Source organism: Corapipo altera, unplaced genomic scaffold (genome assembly GCF_003945725.1).
Source record: "Corapipo altera isolate COAL_440 unplaced genomic scaffold, ASM394572v1 71, whole genome shotgun sequence".
NCBI classification, from domain to species: domain Eukaryota; kingdom Metazoa; phylum Chordata; class Aves; order Passeriformes; family Pipridae; genus Corapipo; species Corapipo altera.
The window spans coordinates 4,316,170-4,339,120 of NW_020884916.1; the positions used below are offsets into that span (position 1 = coordinate 4,316,170).

The 22,951-nt window shown below is 50.8% G+C and overlaps 1 protein-coding gene across 7 annotated transcripts in view; it reads left to right on the forward strand.

Moving 5' to 3' along the window:
- Positions 1 to 22,951, forward strand: part of OPCML (opioid binding protein/cell adhesion molecule like) — a 335,041-nt gene that overhangs the window by 151,928 nt on the left and 160,162 nt on the right. Inside the window, exon 1 of one of the 7 annotated variants that reach the window (XM_027655444.1) lies at positions 14,773 to 14,855. The exons of the other annotated variants lie outside the window; for them this stretch is intronic. The gene's annotated coding sequence lies outside the window, so the exon portion shown is untranslated. Of the gene's footprint in view, positions 1 to 14,772; positions 14,856 to 22,951 lie in introns of those variants that run through there. 7 annotated transcript variants of the gene reach the window in all.

Here is a 22,951-nt window from a genome sequence, read left to right on the forward strand (position 1 = left end):
TCAGTAATTTCTTTCCCTCAGGACACTGTGGCTCAGATGCAGCATCTAGTTTTTCAGTGAGGTCCATCTTTATTTTAAGGTTGCAACAGGCATTTGGTTTTCCATCTGGGAAAACTCCCCTCACCCCTATCACACCCCACCCCCCCCATTTTGAAGGATTTTCTTCCTGTGGTGATGCTGGATGCTTTCAGTGGGGGTGATACATGGGAAAAGACCTGGATCAGAGGCAATGTTGGCATTAGGAAGTTGTCTTCCATCAAACAGGTCCATGTCCTGAGGACACTGGTGGCCCTGCCATCCACTGCTCCGGGGTGGCAGAGGGTTGCAACCACCACATCCAAGGGCTTCAACCAAGGACAGGAGGTCAGGCTGGGTCAAGTCCCATAGAGATCTGCCCTGCTGGAGCTTGGCTGTGTCCCTCTTGGCCATCCTTCCCAGGTGTTACCTGCTGGCTTCTCCGGACAGCAGAGGAGGGCAGGAGGCAGAGGCGATGCAGGGAGGGACAGCAGCCGCTGGTGAGCTGAAAGTGCTGACATAAATTAATCAAACGAGGCATCTCACAAGATTGAATTAGGTCCTGATTTATGACTGCAGTGCTGCTGCTTCTGCAGTTCTGATGCTCCATGCTTATTCCTCACCCCCTGATTTATGGGGAGGCTACTGCTGGGAAGGGGCCCCTGTGGAAGGAGTGGATGGATGGAGGGATGGATAGTGTTACCAGCTGGGCTAATACCAGCCATCACATCCTGCTGGTCTTCAGGATTTCACCTATTCAACTGCTGTATCAGCTCAGTTCTGAGGTGTTTTAGATGCATCACGTAGCTCTTGAAATAGCAGTGCCCAGAACAGGAGGGAACCTTGGTCCTGCATCTTGTTCATCCTCTGCCTACTCAGCATGACCAAGAACGGCCCTACTTCCACCTTCCTGTGACCTCAGAGGTCTGTCCAACCCCTTCAGGTTGGCTTGGCTTGTGAGCGAGGCTGGTTTATCTTCTGAGAGATGTTTCTAATGCCTGGGATCCGAATCCCTTCATTTCCCTTTCACTCTGAGAGCTCCTGTAGCTACTGGGCTTCCTTGTTGTGGCTGTTGAGGGGAGAATGATTTGTCTGGATGTGTCCAATACGTTCCCGTGCTGTACAAGGCAGCAGGTCATCAGAGCATAAAGGGGCTGAGCAAGAGCAGCTCCTCATCCTTTGCATTCACAGAGGAACCAGAGCAGCTTGAAGGGACGTGGTGCCAGGGTGGCTTCAGAGATATTTCTGGGGACCTCACCCCCATGAGGAGGGAACAGAAGATGAAGGGATTGGGTGAAAACTGAGTGCTTTGGCAATGGACAAGCTCAGAGCAGGAAGCTGGTGTGTGGTCACCGATGAGCAGGGAAGGGAAATCCCATGGGCAGAGTGGAAAATAGGAACATGTAGTTTGTGTGGGATGAGTTAGAGGAGGAGGAACCTGAGGAATAATGTGGAGGGTCTGTGGGGCAGGTGTGGACAGGGATTTGGAGAGAAATTAGCATGGTGCTCCCTACCTTAGGGCTGTCTTTTTTGCCTGCTGTCCATATAGGATTCATTCAGCTTCTTCTAGGTAGGAAAAACATTTTCCAAAGAGCCAGCCCCTTCCCTGGCAGTGAGTGTCCCTCTGTGTGATGACTGGGGTGGGGAACTGGAGGGCTTGGCTTCAGCAGAAGGGCAGTAGCCCACAGCCTTGTTTGCAGCAATGTTCCCTGGGTACCCGGCATCAGAGATGAAGAACAGAAACAGATCCTCTGTCTTCCTGCAGCGTATTGATTTTTTGCTCCCTGCTCCGGCCTTTTGCTCGTCCTTTTCAGCAGCTGGCGGTGAAATGAAATATAAGGTTTGAAAAACTAAAAATACAAAATGTGACAGCTTCATTGCTCCGAGTGATGGTATTTTGAGGGGAAGCGTGACCTGCAAAAATGGAGGTGATGCCATCCTGGGCTGTCTCCACTCGCTTGGCCGGGAAGGGAGCAGTGGAAGGGAGGATCTTGGGGCTTTGGCTGTGGAGTTGTGTCACTGGGAGTGACCCTACTCCTTCTGCGGAGGCACCCGTGGCTTTCTTTGGAGGTTTGGCCACGGGAAGGGATGTCTGCAGTCCCAGGACATGGGATGTGTCAGCCTTGTCCCTGCCACAGGGGTTGCTTGCCATACCCTTGTGTCCCCATCTGAGCAGTGAAGGTTGTTCTAGGACCCTGAGGTGAGGGAGCAGGGATAAACCCTAACACCCCATTACTGTATGTGCTTGGAGCATGTTTTAAGGCTATTTACAGGCTTTTGAGTGGTTACTAATTAGCGAGTGCCGCAGCTCACTGCGACACAGCAGCCGCCTTCGTCGGAGAGTGCCCAGCAGGGTTTAAATTACTTGTCATTTGCCTTGTTTTCCTTGGCCATTTGAATGGTTGACTCTCTCCTAATTGGCATCACAACCACTGGGGTGACAAGCTCAGAGGCTCTTGATTGGATTCCTTATTTTTTTTGGAGGGGGGGAAGCCTGGCAGATGCTGCAAAAATTAAACAACGGGATTTAATTCCTCTGCGTCGTTTGAGAGACAGGCGAGGCAGAAGGGAGAAGTCCCTTGGGTTTGCCACGTTGGGGTGAACTCAGCCTGGGATTTGGATGGTGCAGGTAGAGTTTAGGCATGAGGAGCTTCATCCCTTGCATCATCCCTCGGTGCTGTGGGCTCCTGGGCTTCGGGAAGGTTCTGCAGAAGTGGAGGGCTGGAAGAGCTGTGCAGTTTGCACTCCTGTGCTGTACCAGCAGAGATGGGTAATTGTGGAAGGTGTTTCAGGGTGGTGGATGGGTTAATCTGTGCATGCCTAGAAGGGGATTACACGGCCCAAAAACCTAGAGCAAACATGAAAACTGCCCCCATGCTAGAGTGGGCATCACAAAGGCTGTGGGGCTGGAACTAGATTATGGGACCACAGAATGATTTGGGTTGGAAGGGACCCTAAAGCCCATCTAGTTCCAACCCCCCTGCCATGATTTTTAAGGTCCCCTCCAACCCAAAGCATTCCATGATTCTGTGACTGTATGGGATGGCCAGCTCCGGTCCCAGCTACCCATCTCCTACCTCCAGCTTTGCTGGTGTCCTCACAGCCCCAAGGGGTTTAGGATCCACATGGACCCCAGGGAGTTGCTGTGAGAGCCGAGCTCAGCAGTGCAATGTTGTTGTTATTAAATGCGATGGCGATGAATGGGACATGACACCTGTGTGTATGATTCAAATCGAGTCATCCCATTACACGCTGTAAATCAATAAACAAAATGTAGCCGCTGACAGCATTTACAGTTCCCCCTATTACTGCCAACCAGCCCATTTTCTGTGCATGAAAGAGGCATTTACACCCCATTTAACTGTGCTTTGATGCGGGATCCTGTTCCCAGGAAGAGGGGAGGCTTTGACAGGTGACATTAGGAGAAGGGGAGATCTACAGCACTCATTTGCAGAGACCTGAGCTGGGGGTTGTGAAACACATCTTCACCTGTTTGTGCTGTCCATCACCCTAATTGATGATGTTCAGGGTTGGGAAATAGAGCTTGGACAGGGGTGAGGTGATGCTGGTGACGCTGGGATACAGCATCCAATGGATTGTGGCCTCAGGAGAAAAGGAGATGTCGTTTTCCCTTCTATCCTGACTGGGATATAAGCTTTGTCTCAAGCTGAGTGTCAGGGAGAGAAAGGACAGGCAGAAGCAGACTGGGACACGCTCTGAGAGACATCACTGTTGGAACACCTCAACTGTCCGACTTGATTTTATTTAATGGGCTCTGCAATCTGGTGATTAATCTGGTAATCACAGCAAATGTTACAGTCATGGCTGGCAATAAAAATATAACCTCAAGTAGATGCAAACTCTCTTCTTCTCTCTTTTTTTTTCTTTCTTTTTTTTTTTTTCCCTCTCTCTGAGAAATTGTCAGTTGACATCTCTCGCCTTTATGAGAGACGGCAGCAGGGAGAGGGAGATGCGTGTGATGGGAAAACCTGATCCCTGCTGGATCCTCTGCAGGACTCAGAAAACTTCTGTCTCCTTGCATGTGGAGCTGAGCAGTTCCCCCCCCCCCCCCCCCCCGAATTTAGGCAGAGTGTTTTTTGGGGTAGACATGGACGGGGAGCAGATCAGCTGCCCTTGGAACTGCAAATTGATAGTTTTGTCTCGTTTCCTGGAACTCCACCAAATGGCTGGATTATTCCAAAAAGCACAAGAAAGGCCTGTCTTTCCCTCTGCCTGCCTTTGTTGTTGCTTGATTTTTTTTGTTGGTGTTTTGCTGCTGCAATTGGCTACGTGGATGAAAAGGGCAGTTTGTGACCGAGAGGGAGAGACGTGGTTAGAAAACAGCAAAGTGGAGCAGGGATTTTGCAAACTGTACCGCTCGGGCATCCTTCTGTCAGGATAGGGACATAAATCCAGGCATGTTTTGCACATTTCCCCATCACGTTTTCCTGCAGATTTCCACCAAAAAAGGTCCCTTAAGCCCCAAAAGGCGGCTTGGCGAGAGACAGCGCTGGTGTTGATTCTGGAGGAACAGTATTCCCATATGCTTTGCTAGGTCCAGATCTGCTTCCAGTAAATATCCTCAGCAGCCGGGATTGAAGTTCAATTCTCTGCCAGTCATCCTCATCTAAGACTTGCATTTATTTATCCTTTATAATTCCCTTGGCCAATGTCCTTTCTTCCTCCAGCTCCTTGAACTTTTATCGTAACCCTCATGGGAATGGGGAGGTGAGGAGCCTGTGTTCCCTGGTTCTGAGGGATGCAGGGGATGGGGATGGCATTTGCAGACTGACTGGATGCCAGCCCTGCAGGCTGGAGCCCGTGGATGTGGCAGGGAGCAGCCTGTCAGATGGGGAACAGCTCTGGAGCTTGTGCAGGAAATGGGAGAAGAGATGTTTCAGTGCAGCTTCTCATTAGAAAAGGTTAAATATATCAAACCGGGGTTGTTTCTTCCTATTAAAAGGGTTGGGTTTGATGCTTCCTTTCTAATTAGGAACAAGTCGAGAAAGATTGTGAAACCTTTTGTGTGACTGTGTTTGAGCTGTTTCTGTGCTGACTGGGGAGCAGTTTGCATTTGTGTGGAAGGGCCCTGGGGCGCTGGGTGGGAGCAGTGCCATGTCCTCTCCTGGGGTGGCCACAGAAAAAAAATAGCCTTGGACTTGATGAGTTCCAAGCCAAAAAAACTTAATGTCATCCAAACAGTGCCTGCAGACTCATTAAAGCTCCTGGAAGGTGACCCAGCTCTCCTGCAGCAGCAGCAGGGAGGGGAGCTGCAGGTGTGTTTACCTGCAGGCACAGGGAGCTTTTGCACCCTCTGGCACCAGCTCCATCATTAGTGTTGCCTGATTTTACTTTGCCACCTTGGGAAAGATGTTTTTTTAATGCCTCAGTGTCCTGCCTGCCCTCCCCTGCCCTTCTCCGGGCTGCTGAGCACCGTCTTTTAACTTTGAAGGAATTGTCACCCTTCTTTCCCATCTTTCCTTGGCTGTCTGTCACCTTTTGCTGCCAAATTTCCTGGACTGTGAAATGAAGCTTTTATTATCTTCCGAGAAGGGGGGGGAGGGGGGGGCAGAAATTAAATTAGTGAAATTAAAAAGATGATGATGATGACGACTGTAACCCAACTTCAACCCTTTTCATTCCGCCTCACGTAGCGAGACAGCAGGCTGTGTTCTGGGGCTTCTGCTTGGATTGCTGGAAAGAACCGAACTTTTACTTTCAAATTAACCTGTCAAATCATATATTTATAAAGGAATGGAAGGCAGGAGAATGAGGGTCCCGGATATTCCCACGCATCAATTAAGGGGAAAATTAATTACAATTTACTGGCATTACCACATTAGAGCTCCCTTCATTAGAGAGCAGCTCACTCTGTGCTCTGGAAAAAGTTTAATGAGGGGGTTTGGAAGGAGGGAGGGAGGGAGGGAGGAGCATCCCAGGATGGTTCTGTGGGTGGGCATCCACTTGGAGTTGGTGTCTCCTCAGAAAAGCAGTTTTGGGATGTGAGGGCATTGGACACTTGAAAAATTGTTCCTTTGACCTTGACAGAGCCCATGGCTTGGGGTTGGGGCAGGGAAAAGCTGGTTCTCCTTGTCCTTGTCAGCATGTCTCACCCCATCCTGGCGCTGCATCCTTGGGCTGATGAGATCCCTGCTTGATCCCACTGCCAGGGAGTCCCAGAGGACCATCAGATCTTCCACGTGTTTATTCTGGGGGTTATTGAATATTTAATGGGACTAAATTAGTGCTGGAAGGAGCCCCTGTGCCGTGGTTCCCCCAGTGTCCCTTTTGTGGTTAATAAATGGAGAGACCTGGAGAAATGGGACCTTGGGGAATGGCTGCAAAGATGCTTTTCCATGGGAAAGCCAAACTCATCCCTGCTCCAAACAGCAGGGCCATTAGCAATTTGCTGCTGGAATAAAAGGTTGTGGCACAGGCAGAAGCCATGGGGTGAGGCAAGGCACAGCCACAGGGATTCCATCCAATCCCACTTTATTTTGCACCCTCGGGCAGTTTTGTGCCATGGAGGGAGCAGCTGCAGAGGGGGAAGGTCAGAGAAGGCTTTGGAAGGGACTGGGAAGGAGGGGAGGCAGACTGTGTGCTGCAGGGAGAGGGAGGGGTTTCATGAAACTTTGAGGAAGTTTGGGAACAGATGAACCTGGCACGTGGCCACCTTGCAAAGCCTGCTGTGGGTTGGGTTTTTTAATATTCCTGGCATCATCCACAAGCAAAGATGAAGTTCACGGGCTTGGAAAGCCCAGATTCAGAGGTCAAAACTCAGGCAGTGATGCAAAATGCTGAGGTGCCAGATCCAGACTGTGAAAGGAATTGTGTTGCTGGAAATCGCCCTGGGATGGAGTTGGCATCCCTGGGAACTGGGAGCAGTGTGCCTGCGGGGCTTTGCCTGGCTCTCGTGTCCAGACAGCAGAGTTCCCTGTGGAAGAGTGCTTGTTTTCCAGGCAGCTGGGTCAGGGATATTTAATATTTGCCCTGGGAAGGTGAGATTGGGTGCTTGGAGCAATGGTCCAGCTACTGGGACCAGTCCCAGACAGCTCATTTTCCAACCCCTTGCTGAACGAGGCTGGTTTATGGCCAGGGTGTACCACCCCTTATCAAGGACACTGCAGCTGTGGCAAGAGGTGCCAGGGACAGCGTGGGAGGGAGGGAGAGCCCAGGGCTGTGTTTCTACTCCCTGTGTTCCTGTGCCAGGGTGGTGGAGAGCAGGATCCAGCTTCTGAGCTGCTGCTGTGCCTGTGGCCACTCAGGCTGGGGAGGCTTGGGATGGATACTCTGGGAAAGGGGCTGCCTGGGCTGGAAGGTGCTGTGCCCTGCCCATGAGCTGTCGTGGCCAAACCAGGTGTCTCTGGGATTGTCCCCTCCATGAATCTGTCACCAGATTCCCCTTCAGTGAGTGGCAATTGCTGCTGCCAGTGAAACCAGCCATGAGCCTGTGAGAGCTGTCAGGAAAGCTTTTGGCAGCAGCTCCAGGCAGATTTACACCAGTGAAGGATCCAGCCCTCCTCAGGAGCTGGGGGTGGGAGAGGCACTGGGGTTAGGGACCCCGAAAGCACAAACATCCCTGTGACAAGCTGTTTGAAGCCGAGTTGATCAGAGAAGGTGACAGCCCTGCCACATCTGGGAACAGTTTCTGTGTCCTCCTTGCTGACAGGAGGAGTTTGATTCCTTTAATATTTGATGCGTTCTGTCTTTTGCAATGTTTGTTTTTGGCGTTGTGGGTTTAGACTTGGGTTTTTTTCCTCCTTTTTTTTTTTTTTTCCAAACTACGCTGTTCCTCAGAACCAGCTGCCCATTTGCAATGTGGATGGGAGCTCTCTGCAGGAGCCAGGGGAAGGGCAGGCAGTGTGACAGCTAATGTGACACTTGGGTGCCTGGAAACTCTGCCTGACCTGTGAGTTTGCTGCTGCTTCTCCCCATCCTCGCCCACCCACCTTCCCAGCAGGAGTGAGGTGGTTGCCTCCTCTTACAGGCAGGAAGGATGCAAGGGATGCTAATAAGGCTTTTTTTCTTCCCTCTGCACTCAATCCCCTTCTGTGTCACTCTGCTTGAAGCTGGGAGGGGTAGGTGATCTCCTGGGACACTCCTGGACCATCTTGCTTCAGATCCCTTTTTCCCAGCCTGGGCCCTGCTCCTGCAGGATAACAAGCTGCTGGCAGCTCCATTGGAGCCATCCCAGCAATTGGGTGCCCTTGGGCTCAGCATGACAACTGTGGCACAAAGCACTGGAGCATGTCCCACCTGCAGGACACCCTGGTCCTGTGCCTTCTCCCATTCCTGCTGCAGATGGGCAAAGCTCCCACCTGGAGAGCAAAATTTCCTGCAGTTGGGGTAACTTCTGCTCTCCAGATGGCTTCTTTCCCTCTCCTGGCACATCCCTGTGGAGGCAAACCTTCCTGTGTCTGGAAACGCTGAGCTGAGGTTGCCTCTCAGAGGAGAGGGCAGGGCAGTGTGTGCTGAAGTTGCCTTGGGGGCATTTTGGGAGTCTGTGTGAAGAGAAACCATTGTGGAGAGTCTGGAGAGCCTCTGCAGGCAGCAGGACAGGGTGGCTGTGCATTTTGGATGGGCTTCTGGAGCAGGACCAGGTTACCCTCCAACAGGGAGCTTTGCTGGCCACAGTCCTGGTGGGAAGGTGGGAGCAAGACCCCAGGGAGGAGGAATACGGGCTGTCCCAGGCTCGGCGCTGGCAGGGTGAGCTCTGTGCCACACAGAGGCTTCCCCTGTTGACAGAAATTTAAGTGGGTACCACAATTACCACGGGCTCTGACATCTGAAAGGAGTGGAGCCACCCGTGCTGTAATTCATTGCCACTCTGATTACAAGGCAGAGTAGGGAAAACTCAAATTATCCAAAAAAACAAGAAGAGAAAGGGAAAAAGTCGTGCCTTGCCAGTTGAGGTCAGGGTGCTGTGGGGCAGGACAGGAGGCAGAGCTGCTCTTCTGCCCTTGCCATGCTCAGGCAGTGTTGTCCAGGCTTGTGTTTGAAGGTCTGCCCTTGGGGCATGGTGGGATGGAGAGGTTCATCACTGGGATTTGGAGGCGTGGGTGCTGTTTGAGACCAGAGCAGAACGAAACCTGGCCATGCGCTCGCGGGCATCGCTTGGGCAACTGTCTTATAAGTGGTTTGTGGAGAAGTGGGGCTGATGTGGGAGGTAGTGGGGCTGGATGAGGATTACAGCTGCTTGGCTGCAGGTCAGGCAGACAAAATCCTGCTTTCTGGTTGCTTTCTGAAAGCCTGGCACGTTGTGCCTGACAGCAAAGCTGTGGCTTGAGCCTCCTAAGCTGAGGAGCACAAATTTCCCTGTTTCCCACTCTGGCTGCTGAGCTGTTGGCCATCTCTGCCCGAGGGTGCTGGACAAACCTAACTGCAGCTCCAACTCGCTGTCAGTGCTTTTGAGACTCTCTGCCAGCATTTCCATGGGGATTTTGCTCCTGCCCATCAACTGGGAGGAGGAGGAAGGCACTGCCACAGTTGCCTGCTCCTGTATCTACCCTCATCGCCCTGGAGTGCATGGGAAGGGACCCTGGGTAGCCATTGCTCCTCCTGCTCTTCTCTCCCTCCTCCTTTTCCTCCTTTCAAGGTGCATTTCTACATCTGTCGGATACGGCAGTGTGCCAGCTCGGTTAATTACAGTCTGCTTACCTGAATTCCCCTGTGGAATTCCGGCCGGATAATGGTATCCTTCACTGGCTGGCCTTAAAGAACCACAGGCAGCCAGATCCTTCTGCTTTTGGGTGTAAATGTGGGGTTATGATGCTCAGAGCTCCCCCAAGGCAGCAGCAGGGCAGTCGTGGTGGTTGTCCCTCAAGGCTCCTGAGCTGGTGCTGTGCCTGTTCACTCCAGAATGGGTCTGGCATCCATCTGTCCAGGAGAGCAGCCATCAAGGAGCAGAACTGGAAGCCTGAGCAGTGCAGGAGGTGGATGAATGCACTTCTGAGCTGCTCTAATGGTTAAGTGGACAAGATAATGCGATACTTTTTATTCCTTATTGGCCCAACTGATCAGTTGTTAATGCAGGCGATTTCCAGCGGCGCCTGTGATTTGCACGAATACAATAGAGCGAGATTTTCATTATTTGGTGGGGTGCTGCTTGATCTCAAGGGCTGATGAGAGGAATTTGGGGCAGATTTTGTGCAGAGCTGTCCTGCCTCAGCTCTGTGTCTCTCCGGCGCATCAGTAGCACAAGAGAAGTGTTTCACCTGTGTCTTGCTGGATGATAAAGTTATCAGTGTTCACAGTTACTTTGCTGCAGTTGTGGGCCCTGGATAAGGGGTTTTTTTTGGAGGCAATGTGTGTGATTTTTGCTAACAGAAGTACTCATCTACCGCACACTGATGAGAGGCGAGTTTGATGCCTCGAGAAGAGCAGCTTAGGAGGTGCTGACATGGGAGGTCCTCTCTCCATCACCCCCTGCTCCATCTCTGGCCCCTTCCAGTCCAGCCAGGCAGGGGAAGGATGCCCTGAACCCCCTGAATTTCTCTCCCTGTGTGCTGGCCTCCAGCTCGGTGATCCCTGGGGAAGCAGTGTGTTCCTGCAGACCCTGCTTAGCTCATACTCTAAAGCAGCTTTTCTTTGCTCCGACTGATTTTTTCCGCACTCTCTCTCTAGAAGACGATGTAATCTCTTTCCTTATTGACACTCACAGCAGATCCTTATTAAGAATACAGTCCAGGGATGATGCTGCAGCTCAGGAGGGAGCTGGGCCATCAGGTTATTGAAACCCCATTACTATTTGGGATTGCAGTTCCTGCCTGCTCATGAACTGGATGAGAATGGTGTCCTGGGACCACAGTGGGCGACCTTAGTAATGCAGATTACTCAGGAAGGGTTTCCCATGCTCTGGCATTCCCACTCCATAAACAGTAGAGGCTTTGGTGAGCTCCTGTTATTGGGAATCAGTCCTTTCCACTCCCTTCTCCAGAACTTTGGGATTCAGGGCTGCTGGTGACAGGGAGGATTTGATATTCAAGGCATAGGGGCAGGAAAGCATAGCCTGAAAGGTGTCAGTCCAATCTCACTGGCCTTTGTGCCTTTATTTATCTGAAATCCCACAGAGCCATCCTTCACTGGCTTGGATCAAAATTCATCTGATTGTGGCGTGGGTTTTGCAAAGTAGTTTTTTTCCTTAAAGCCCCAGTTCCTGTAATGGCACAGGAGTCTCAGGCTGCCTTCTCCTTCTAATGAGAAAGTTTCTCAGGAGGTGAAGCAGAGCTTTCCTAGGAAAAGGCAACTGTGCTTCCAGGCAGGAGTTTATTGCCCATAAGCAACTGGCTTTGTCCTGTGCCTCTGAGCTTGTCCATGGGATGCTCTGAGCCAAGGCCAGCCTTGGTTATTGTGCAGAGTAATCATATAGGTGTCTCATTTAAACTAGGAGTGAACCAGGGCCAGGAAGCAACTCTGCAAACAATCAACCTCATCTTCTCCACCCACCTCCTGTCATCCCATATTCTGGCCTGGAAAGCTTGAGGGAGTGCAGTACCTGCTGCCCCCAACCCACGGGAGGACCCGGCGTGCAAGATGTGCTGCCCAGGAGCTTGACTTTCCTTTTGACCACTCTGCCTTCAGCAGAGAGAAGGTGGCCTCTGGAAAGGCTTGCAGACTCTCAGCAGGTGAGGGAGCACAGCAGGCACGGCCGAACCAAGGCGGGAGGGTCGCGCGGCAGCGCTGGGCGCCGGCCGCCCTTGGCATATGGTGCCGTTGTGCTTGGGTGCCTCGTTTTAAAGAATTATCAAAGAGCCCGTCCATCTGGGCCCCCTCGCTGCTGCCGGTGCCACAGGGCTCCCACCAGATGGTTTGCAAACGAAACAGCTTCGGCTCGGGAGGGGAAGGAGACCTGTCCAAAGTGTGGTGTGGCTGGAGCTCGGCACCGCGAGCGCAGCGCTGGCAGGAGCAGCTTCCCTGTGACGTGCAGGGGTGGTGTGACTGAGCAGGCAGGCTCTGCGGCTCTTGGGGGTGTTTGTGCCCCTGCAAACCTCCTCGTGGCTGCGCTGTGAGGGCTTAGGTGGCAAATCCTGCCCTGGAGAGCTGGCTGGGAGCTGCTTGTCCCCTCTGCCTTGGGGCCGTGTGCTCAGACACAGGAGCTCCGCACGGGCTCCTGGAATGTGAGATCACTTTGCAGAGGTCAGTGCTGAGCAGTTTAGGGAATGGCTGATCTGCTGCTCGTATTACCTGAAGCCTTCCCTGAAAATCCTTCAGCCATCCAGCCGCTGACCCTGAGATGTGACAAGCTCACAGCTCTTGCCAATAAAGTAGCGACTCGGTTTGAATAATATCTGACAATTACGTGCTGAGCCCCAGCATTATGCAATATTTATGCATGTGTCTGGACTGTAAAACCGTGATTATCTAAAAGGAGTAATTGTTTGCAGCCTTACACTGAATTTCTTTTCTTCTTTGGCCTTGCAGAAGCCACACTGTTAATCAGCAGCACACGTGCCACTCGTTAAACGCTCCCCCTAAACCCAGACCCACGATTAGCCCAGAGGGGGCTCCGTGGAGTGTCTTGGTGCAGTGGCACGAGGCTCTGTGCACGGAGGTTTATTTTACTGCCTCAGGCTGTCAGATAGCTTGTGCTTGGGAAGCGAGGCGGGTGAAGAGGGTCCAGCACCCACCCCTTCTGGCTGGGCTTGCGTGGGAAGACAGGCTTTGATGTGGTGAACAGCAAAGTCACACCACAGGCGAGAGGTGCCTCGGCAGAAGGGCTGAGCCCGGGCACCCACAGACTAGGGCAGTGGCCAAGCTCCCCTGCTTTCACCCTCCCTTTCCCTCCTGGACACTCAGTCGTGCTCCCGTGCCCTTTGAGTGGAGCAGTGATTGAAATCTCTCTTTGTTTCTCGCCCCCTCTGCCACAGCAGCTGCCTTTTATTTCTTTTTTTCCCCCTTCTCTTCTTTTTCCAAGTGTTGTTCGCTGTCATCCTGGGCCGAGGAGGAAGTCAAAGCTGAAGAGACAAATGTGGGCTGTCAGATTGCAGGGGTGGGGTGGGAAGGAGAGGGCAGTGAGTCCTCCTGCCCTGCCAGCAGCAGGAGGAGGTGCTGCAGAGCACACAGGAGCCCCCGTCACGCTGGGGCCAGAGGGGTGATGCTTGTTTCTGCAGCAGAGAAGGAAAGTCTCTATTTTAAGGAGAAAATAAGCTTTTCCATCCCTTTGGTGCTCTGCAGAGGCAGCAGCGGGGCAGCAAAATGTTTTCCAACTTGCACTCCATCACCAACCAGTGACAGTGTGGTCACAGGATATATCCCAGTGTAATTCCTGCAGGGATGCTTGGATTTGAGGTGGAGGAAGGCTCAGGGGACCAGGCAGCAGAGACAAACAATGTGCCTGGTCAGCAGAACAGGCAGTGGAGCTGGAGAGGCCAGGATTACTGCTGCCACAGCTTGTTAACATAAACTAATACAGGCTGCTGCATTGGACACAGGGAGATAGGAGGGAGAAAAATGGGAAGCGTGTGCAGGAATAAGGGCCCAGATAATGAACCTGGCAATGAGAATGCAAAGCAAAACAAAACAGGAAGAAATGCTGTTGTTGCAGAGTCTGGGCTCTGTCTGCTCCAGCTTCTTGCTGGTTTTCAAAGACTTTTTTCGTGGCTGGGATTGTGCTTTCCTGTAATACTGGGATCCCTGCTTCAACCCCAGAGCTGTGAGAAGAGAGGAATGTTCAGTTTTAGGCCTCAGTGGCACTAACCCTGATTCAGCCAGAGTGTGCCACCTTCACAGTTGGGGTGCAAGCAGGGTGATGCTTCCCAGCACCTCCTGGGGCTAGAGCTTACAGCAGGAGACATGTTTCCCATGACCAGGATGGGCTGGGTGCCCTTTCCAGCCCATACAGGACTAGTTCCTTGCTTCTGAAGTGATGAACTGGCTTTGGCCAGTGCTTTGGGCTCCCGCAGCAAAGAGCAGAGCAAGGGCTGCAGCTGCTACTGAGGAATTTGGGGTGAGGGGGCTCCTTGCACATCCTGGCAAGGGAGGGGTGAGGCAACATGCCATGCAGATGTCACCCTGGGATGTGCTGTGTCAGTAGATCACTACGCTGAGCTGCTGGGTTGGGAGAGGACAGGTGATCTCCAGCCTCTCTTTTTTTGGGTATGAACAGCGTGGAAGGGAGTTTGCTGCAGCGTGTGGGACCAGACACCCACCCCAGCAGTGCAGGGCCAGCCCTGCTGAAAGGCAGAGCCGTTTGTATGAGATGTGCTGCCTTCTTGCCTGAAGGGTCCTCCTGCCTTCTCACAGGTCCCTCAGCCGTGGACAATTCATCTGTTTTTATGGTGATGACGGAAGAATCCAATCTGCAGCCTGTGGCTGGAAAGTTCAGAGCCACGCAAGGCTGGCTGGGGAGGAGAGCAGGTTTTATTGATGGTCTGGGCTCCTGGATGTTGTGTGGGAGGAATCTTGTTAATGGGTCCCTTGGGCCATTGCCTCCTGACTCTGCCATATCTCCTTATTCACCCGCCTCAGCTCCGATGGTTTCTTTTTTTTATATTTTTGTTTGTTCGGATTTTTTTCTCTTTCCTGCTCTCTTTTAGTGTTGTAAGGGCTTTTAAAATTGCAGCAGGAGGGAAGGATGTGGGACTGGCCAAGGCACCTCCCAGCCCTTTCCCATCTCTCGTGGTGTGTCCTTCAGTGTCAGAGATCGCCACAAAAGATGTTCTGGGCTTTGTGATGTGGCTCTGACAACACAGAGCGATGGCCTTGGCTCCAAGGTGACCAGGGAGCTGTTGATGGGCAGCAGCCCCATCAGTCTCTGGTGTCGGTTCTAAGGGGTGAAAGGATGATCACTCACTGCTCACCTTCCCGAAACCATCGCCAGGCCACGCTCTGCAGCTGGAATTGTGAGTCATTCTCATGGGAAAGCTCGAGCCTCCCCTGACGGGCCTCACGGGACGTGCGGATATCAGGCTCCAGCTTTCTGGCCCAGTTTTGATAATTAATTGATAGTTGAAAATGTTTGACAAACAAACAGCAAACCGAAATCAAACCCGCTCACGTGTGCATTAACATTTCATGCCGCCCTTCTTGTTTGTTTGCTTTTAAATCACAAAACGCTGTGATACATTTTTAATCGGAAGCGCTATTGGCTGTTTCCATCACTATTTCAATAACTTCCTTGATGAAAAAGGAGTTCAGTGCGGGAACGTAATGGGATCTTTTAGGAGGTGGGCGAGGGGTTTGTGACAGCCGTTTTCACTTCTACAAAGGATGGTTTTTGTCAGGCAGAAATATATTTAAAAACATGCTTATTTGAAGAAACTCTCTGAGCTCTCGAGATGCTCTTTGATGGCTCTCGGCATTGCAGGGTGGCACAGGATGAGCTGGGTGTGCTGGGAGGGTGGGGTGTGATGGCTGTGTTTAGTGTCCCCAGGGCAGGGTCCTCGGCCCCTCGAGGGGTTGTTTCCTTGCAATCACATCTTTCAACCCTCCTTAAGGTGCTCTCAACAAGAAAATCCTCCCTGCCGGCTAAACCCAGCGACTCGCAGACAACTGCCTTATCTTGAAAGCTTAACTAAGGTTTTCCCCCCTCTCCTGTGAAGGCAGGAGATGAAAGGCATGTTTGTGTGTATCTGTGTGGGTTTGCAACACGGTAAATAGTGGGTAGGGAATATTAATACAGGACTAAACCCATCCCTGGCATGAATCACAGGGAAGACATATGTTGCAACAACTTTCCTAAGGGAGTTCTGGCCAAGGTAGATACCAAGTGTTTCCCAGAGGGAAGGAGGAGGGAATGACAGCTCTTTTCTTTCCAAGACTGATGTAATTAAAGAGTTATAATGTCCCTTAACTTCCCTGCCCTTGGCACTGTTGTGCACTGGCATATTTATTTATTATTTTTTTAGCACTGATGAGTGGCTAATAGGTTTTATGTGAAGGGGCAGGAGGCCCAGAAATGCAGTTCAGCATTGTATAGAGAGAATATTATTGTATTTCCCTGGGAGTGAGCATGCATCCATCCATCCATCCATCCATCTTCCCTGTGTAGCTGACTCTGTGGCCGAGCATGAGGTTAAACCCACTTGTCCTTCCTGCTGTTGCTTAACACACTGAACTTTGTCGAGAGAAGCTTATTTTAATTTAATAGAAAAATACATTATACATAATGCTCCCCATAATTTTCCCTCTGATCTGAAGGAGAATCTACTGGTCTAATGCATCTGCCCAACTCAGCCCAGGTACCTGCAGATTTGTTGCTGCATGGCTTAAATAATAACAATAACAATACCAGTAGCAATAATATCCTTTGCTGCTGTCCTTGAGTGACAAAGATGATGGAAAATGAAGTTGTAGATAGCTGGAGATGACAATGTGAGTATGCTCTACCCATCTTCCAGGTTATTAGCAGGTGTCAGTCACTGGAAGGAATCTAATCATTTCCAGATGCAGCGATGTCTCCGAACGTCAGCCGTGCTGCTGTGGCTGCAGAAAGCAAATGGTTTTATGGGCTCAATTCCCATTTCTGCTCAGAGCTGTTGTTAGGGAGGCTGTAATGGTGCAGAAGTGCGTGGCCATGTTGCATTATCCACTGCAGTGGGGTCCTGACACCCCACTCCTGGGTGTCACCGTGTCACACGTGCAGCACCTGCTGCCTGTTGCTTCGTGAAGCTGCACCACCCATCCTTTCATACCTTGCTCTGCTAATGGCCCTTGCCCAGTTATCCATCCCTCATCCTTGAGTAATCTGGGAAAGGTGGTGATGGTGAGACTGTTGCCATTGAGAAAGGGGGAAGCACAAGAGGTCTGTTTGCCCTCCTCCCCTTCCCCACACGTGAGCTCATGTGGAGCAAGTCATAGGGGCACAAATTCCTCCCTTGGAATCAGCATCTTTGATGAGCAGTGGTATAAACATCAATAATAATTCCTTTTTGAGTGAACACAACACCCACAATGGGTGTCAAGCCTTGCTGCCGTGGGGGGACTTGCTCCCAGATGCCTTTCCTGGAGGGTCTGTCTCATCCGGAGGAGCCGGGGAACCACCGGAGTTCATTGTTTTCCAAGCAGGTGGTGCTTTGCGAGCTTGAAGTGAGCACCAGATGGGCAGAGATGATGAAAGAGGCATCGGCGTGAAAGGTTTCCCTCTAGGGTGTTAAATATTACATTCCCCGAGCCCGCTGAACTGCTGAAACCAATAGAACTAATTAGGGAGCCGGGGCCGGCGAAGGACGTGCCTTGGCTGGAGGAGATGCCAGATCCCACAAAACCCTCCCTTTGTCTGCCCCAGCATCTGGGGTGTGCCTGGTGGACAGGGCACGCTGTCCTTTGGGGGGATGGCACTGGAAAGGGAGCGTGCCCCTTGTCCCAGGGCCCACCTTCCAGCATGGATGGGGACTGGGAAGTGGAGGGGTTGGTTTCCCCCCATTGTAATCTGCTAAGCAGATTGAGAAGACCTTGTGGGTGTTTGGCTGTGGAGAGCTGTGCTGTGTCCTCATGTGTCATGTGTGAGGTCTGTGAGGAGTTTCCAGGGGCAGGGAGTAGACTAGGGCTTGCCAGGGTCTCAGGGGCTCTGGAGAGCATGTTAAAGGCACTGTCACTGCGTGCCTGCTCCTCTCCTTTGGTGACAAGCCAGGCTTTGTAAGCAGGGCGACCCGGTGACCCCATCAGCACAGGCTGAGCACAGTGTCCACGTGGGTTTGGCTGCATCTGAAATCTTGTCCCCCGACTTTGACATGCTGCTCCCCAGCAGTGCCCTCCCTGGGTTCAATGAGGGGCCAGTGGGCACTGCCATACCCCCCAAAATCCGTCTTTCCCTAGGTTTCTGTCTCTGCTGCAGGAGCTCCTGCCCCAGTATGCAGCAGAGCCGTTGCCTCATCGTGAGTGAGAGTAAATCCATTACTGTGCCCTTGTCAGTGCAGGGTCCTGTTCTCTTAATGGACTTGTTCAGTGCCGTGTGCCAGCAGCTGCCCTGGAAAGGGGCAGAATTATCCAAGCCAGCCCATGCCATCTGTGCCCTCAGCCAGAGCTGCTTCATCTCTTTGTGCTGCAGGTGCCCCTCTGCCTCTCCCTCCCTTGGCAGCCCTTGCGATGGAAATAATAGTAATAACAGCAATAATAATAATACTAATAAAAGAAAAGGAATTAAGACAAGTAGGCAAACATAAAGATGAGTTGTTGCATGGCTTCTGTGCCGATTCTGATCTCAATGTCAAGGGAGCATCATTCCAGCCTAATGGCATCTTTCCGTGAGAGCGCTTTGTAGCAGTCATAAATAAACATGCCGGCTGAAAGGCATGATAACAAAAAAATGGAAACTGAGGAGCCCGGGATCTTTATTATTGAGCGGACAAAGCATCTGTGATTAGCGGGAACAGGGGGAGAGGAGAGGGTAAAAATAAAAGGCGGCCGATTGTGTTGCTGCCTTGTCCGTGTCAAGAGAGGATCTGGCTGTGGTAGGTTGACAGGTTGTCTGGATAAATAGTTTGGGGGCAGAACACACATTTCTGATGGAACTTTTCTTTTTTACAGCCAAGATCAGGAGCTCCAGAGGTACTGTCAAGGACGGACGAAGCTCTATAAATCAGGACAGGCTTTTTTGTCTGTCTGAAAAGTCTTATCTCGGAGTTCGTCCAGGCAATTTTTTGAGGTCTCTCTAGCTTCCTCCCTGCTCCTTATCAGAGCGCCACAGCTTTAAATGCAGATAGATACCCTCTAATGGAAGCACAAGCCAGAGCCCTCACTCCTTGTAAGTGCCAGCTCGTAATTTAGTTGTGTGCCCTTTGGCACCGGTGCATCCATCACGGGAAGCAGAGGCAGCATCACCTCCTGGTGCATCCCCACCTGTAGTGGCAGTGGGGGCTCAGCCATGGTGAGGGGACCCCCAGCTCCTGCCCTCCTTCCTCAGTCTGGGATGAGGCACCTGTAAAATGGGCTGAGGCCAGTGGGTTTCTTAACTCTGCAGTTGTGTTGAGGGGATTAAGGAACGATAAAGAAATCCTCCCTGGTATCTGAGGCAGCAGGGTGGAGATGGGCAGGATGTGGAGTGGTTTGCTGAGCAGCCATTTCTCTGAATTTTTTAGTTTTTCTCTTACTGAGTCTTTTTTTTTTTAACTCCCCCCCCCACTTTTTGTACTTAGACATGAGCTGGGAAGGAAGGGCTGGTTTTTGGCTGGCTGTGGTCCAGGGGGATGTCATGCACCCGCAATCAGAGCTCACTGGGATGAAAACCGACAGGAGGTTTGATGGGGGAAGCTGTCAAGCCACCCCTTGTCTGTGGAGTCCTACCCAAACCTCCTCAAACCTTTTGAAAATCACTTGTCACCTTCTCTAACAAACAGTGCAAGGCTAATGGCGACACTTCACCATTCCCGACAGCTCCAGATTGTTAATTCCGCCTGGTTTCCCCCCCCACCAACAGCGTTTTGCCTTCTGGCTAAAGCAGCGTGGCTGCATCAGCCCGGGAGCTCCTCACCTGAGGACATGTGAAGGGGGTTTAATAGGTTTTTTCTCTTTGCCCCACTGGGCTGTGACCGGGAGGGGAGACAGAGCTGCCTGAGTCACTAATTGCTTTGGCCCTGCAACTCCCGGATGATGGAAAAGATTAAAAGGGAAGGAAAACAGCCATTCTATCTCTTTCTTGAAAAAACTTGCAGCATGAAAGGCTCATTAACATCATTAATGTTTCATTAACCTCTAGCCAGACAAATAAGCTGGAGGTAATTTAACAGTATAGGGAAAAGTAAGAAAATTAAAAATTACCCAGGTGTAGGTGACATTCTCCAAGTTTACCTTTGCTGTGCATTTTGGAGGGGTGTGGGTTCTGCTGCCTCCCTGCCCGGGGCTTGGAGCTCTGCCAGTGGCTCTGCCAGCTCTGAAGGGCTGCGGGTAATAACGAGCAGGGAAAGTCATTGATTGTGACAAAATGGGATTCATTTGAACACAGCAACATCTGAAATCTTGCAAAGGAACGTTGCTCTGCACAATGCCGGCTTGGGGGAAAAAAAAAAATACTGAAGAAAAAAAAAAAGAGAAAGGAACAGGGTGAAAATCGGTGGCTGCAAAATGACTTTCTTTGTTTGGGTAAAACGCTTTCTCCCCTTGTTAATTTTTGGTGGGGGTTTATTTGATTTTTATCTCTCCCCAAGTTTACATGCTCCTCCTCCACCCTGCTCCTCCCAAGTCTATATGAGTGTATACACACAGGGGGGGATGTATTTACACACATGCAAACACACACTGGCTGTGCTTTGTGAGCCCAGTTGTAACTCCTCACCTCTTTCTCAATTGCCTTCCCTTTAGCAAGACCTCTGGTATCAAAGAAAATTGTTAGTTCCTCCCTAAAATCTAAAGGTGGATTGAAAGTGGAAGGAAATGGCAGTGCTTTTTGGCTCTTTGGTGTAGTGTGTTCTGGTAGCTTCCAGAATTGTCTAATTCATCTGGGTCGTCCATGAGCAAGTGATAAGAGGCAGGTTCTGCCTCTAAGAGAGTAGAGAATAAGGAAAATGAGCCAAGAGAAGATGTGTCTCCCCATCCATCCCGCCCTCAGTTGCAGAGGGATGAAGGTGACTTGCCCAAGGTCACCCAAAGAAGGTCATGTTGGAGCTGAGAGTTGAATGTGCTCCTCATGGATCTTAATCCCCTGGTTTCTGCTTGTTCTCCTGTCCCACAAAGCAGACCCTGCACAATATTGTAAGGTTTGTGTGTTTCTGGGTTATTTTTGCTTTCTGGTATTAAGGCCCAGCCAGTTTCTCACTGTTATCTGGGGGGTAGGAGGAGATCTCTGGCACTTCATTAGCTCTAATCCTGGCTCCTCTACTTGCTCTGCCTTTGGCCTGGGATAAGTTGCCTGACTTCCATGGCTCTATTTCCCTAGCCAGAAAATGTGGATAACTCTTACAGAGTTTGAATTAGTCCTTATAAAGAGCTTTAAGTGTGAAATACATTGTTAATGCCAATTTTCCTGTCTTTACCCACTCCTGCCCAGTGTTTACTGAGACAGGAGATCTCAGCCAAGTGAGTGGATGTTCCTTGAGCAGAGGTTGTGATGGGACCATTGTCCAGCACAGGGAAGGGATGGGAGATGCTGAATAACATGGAACTACCAGCTCTAGCTCCTCACACTCATTTTCAGCAGCACCTTGAATACCTTGAGCTCAGGGACTTCAAAAGCTGCAGTGTTTTGTTACAGGAGTCTAGTGTGAGTCAAGCTCTGTATTTCACAGGTTCCCCAAGCAGCCTGCAGGCACAAATAACCTTTATGTCGTGCTCTCCACTGCTTATGTAAACTTGGCTTCTGCTTGCTCTTGTCAGGCTGTGCCTGTGCTTTTATTCCTGTGAGGATGCAGTGGCAGATAGAGCAGGTAAAATTTCCCGGTGAAAAAGAGTCTCCCCTGTGGGCTGGGAAGGGAAAACAGCAGCACAGGTGGGACAGGAGCTGAGCTGAATGTTTGTGTCCCTGGTGTCAGGTACAGCTTGCACATTTGTGTCTGTGGTGACAAGGACTGTGTCAGCAGCTGGGTCCTTGCAGGCAGAAGGTCCTGCCAGCACTGGCAACCTGTCCTGGGGAGGGATGGTTGATGTGGAGGTGGGAAAGGTGCTCTCCTTTGGATGCAACCTTCAGCCTTGGTTAGATACGTGCACAGGCTGAACAACCCAGGGCTAAACAGCACTGCCTGCAGCTGCAGGTACAGATGTGGACCTCATGCAGCCAGATGTGCAGGTAATAAGTCTGATTTTCTCTTTAGGCAGTGCATGCAAGCCAGGAAAGATCCGAGGAAAGTCTTTTAAGCATCTCCAGTTTAGCCTGTGTGGTACAAAACTCAACCAGGTTTCCTGGGTGACCCCGTATTGAGGAGCTGAGCTGAGACTTTTGATAAGAGATGGTGATTTAGGGTACTTGTCTGAGCAGGGGCCTGTGTATGAGCATTCATGAAGGGCTTTCTGAAAATGAGGGACCCATTTTTTGTCAGATGAGCCCTTTGAACAAGGAGACGTTCTAAAATCACTTGCAGAAATCTTGGTCTAGTTTTGCCATCGCAAAACAGCATGAACTGAAACACTATAAAGATCATTTTTATTGCCATCTATCAGTGTTTGTATCTGTATTTCCATCCCATCCTTTTGACAACAGTAGATGAGCAGCCAGGATTTATCCTTCCCAGCTAAATCTCTTTCAACCCATGCAAGAAGCCCAGGAAATGATTTGACAAAAATATGTAGTTCACCAAAATTATTCAACCCTCAAGCGCTCAGGTTTAGGTCAGTGTAAATTTGGAATAAATATTTGTTCTGGTTCTTATCTTAGCCAAGCTGATTTACCCAGCAGCAGCTGATAACTCCTTTTAAATTCACTGCAGAATCAGCTTCTTCCAAATGCTCGTTCCCCCCTTCTCCCCCATGTCCCTGCCTGGGTTTGTTATCCTGGGGTGGCACACATGGGTGTTGGATTGCTGATGAGCTCTGCAGGATCCTCAGCTCTGTGTTTTTCCAAAAGGGAAAATGTGCATTTGAAGTGCGTGGAAATGTCTTTTATAATAGAATTTCATCAAACAATTAGGAACAGCTTCCCCAGGTTTTCTTGAAAAGCCCAAATTGGGAACAAATATTTGACTTGCACAGAAAACAGTGTTTAGCTGGTTTATGATGTCTTTTCACTTGTTCAGATTTTAAGCAGACTTTTTTTCTCTCTGAACCTCAGCATTTCCTTCTTCGACAGCAAATCTCTTGAGGTGGAGAGTGCTTTGGAATAGAGTTATTTACCCATCTCTCTCTCTTTCTATGAACAGACTTTAAATGAGCTGAAAACCAGGAGCTGCACTTGCACCGGCTCCTGCCAGCTCTGTGGCTGTGCCATCCCTTCCCATCTGCATTCCCACATCTGCTCCTTCCTGGGTGTGGTGCAAGAGTGTGAGTGGCAGCAAGGAGAGTGGTCTTGGAGCATCCTTGCATCCCTTCCTGGGCAGCCACATCCCTGCATCCCTTCCTGGGCAGCCACATCCCT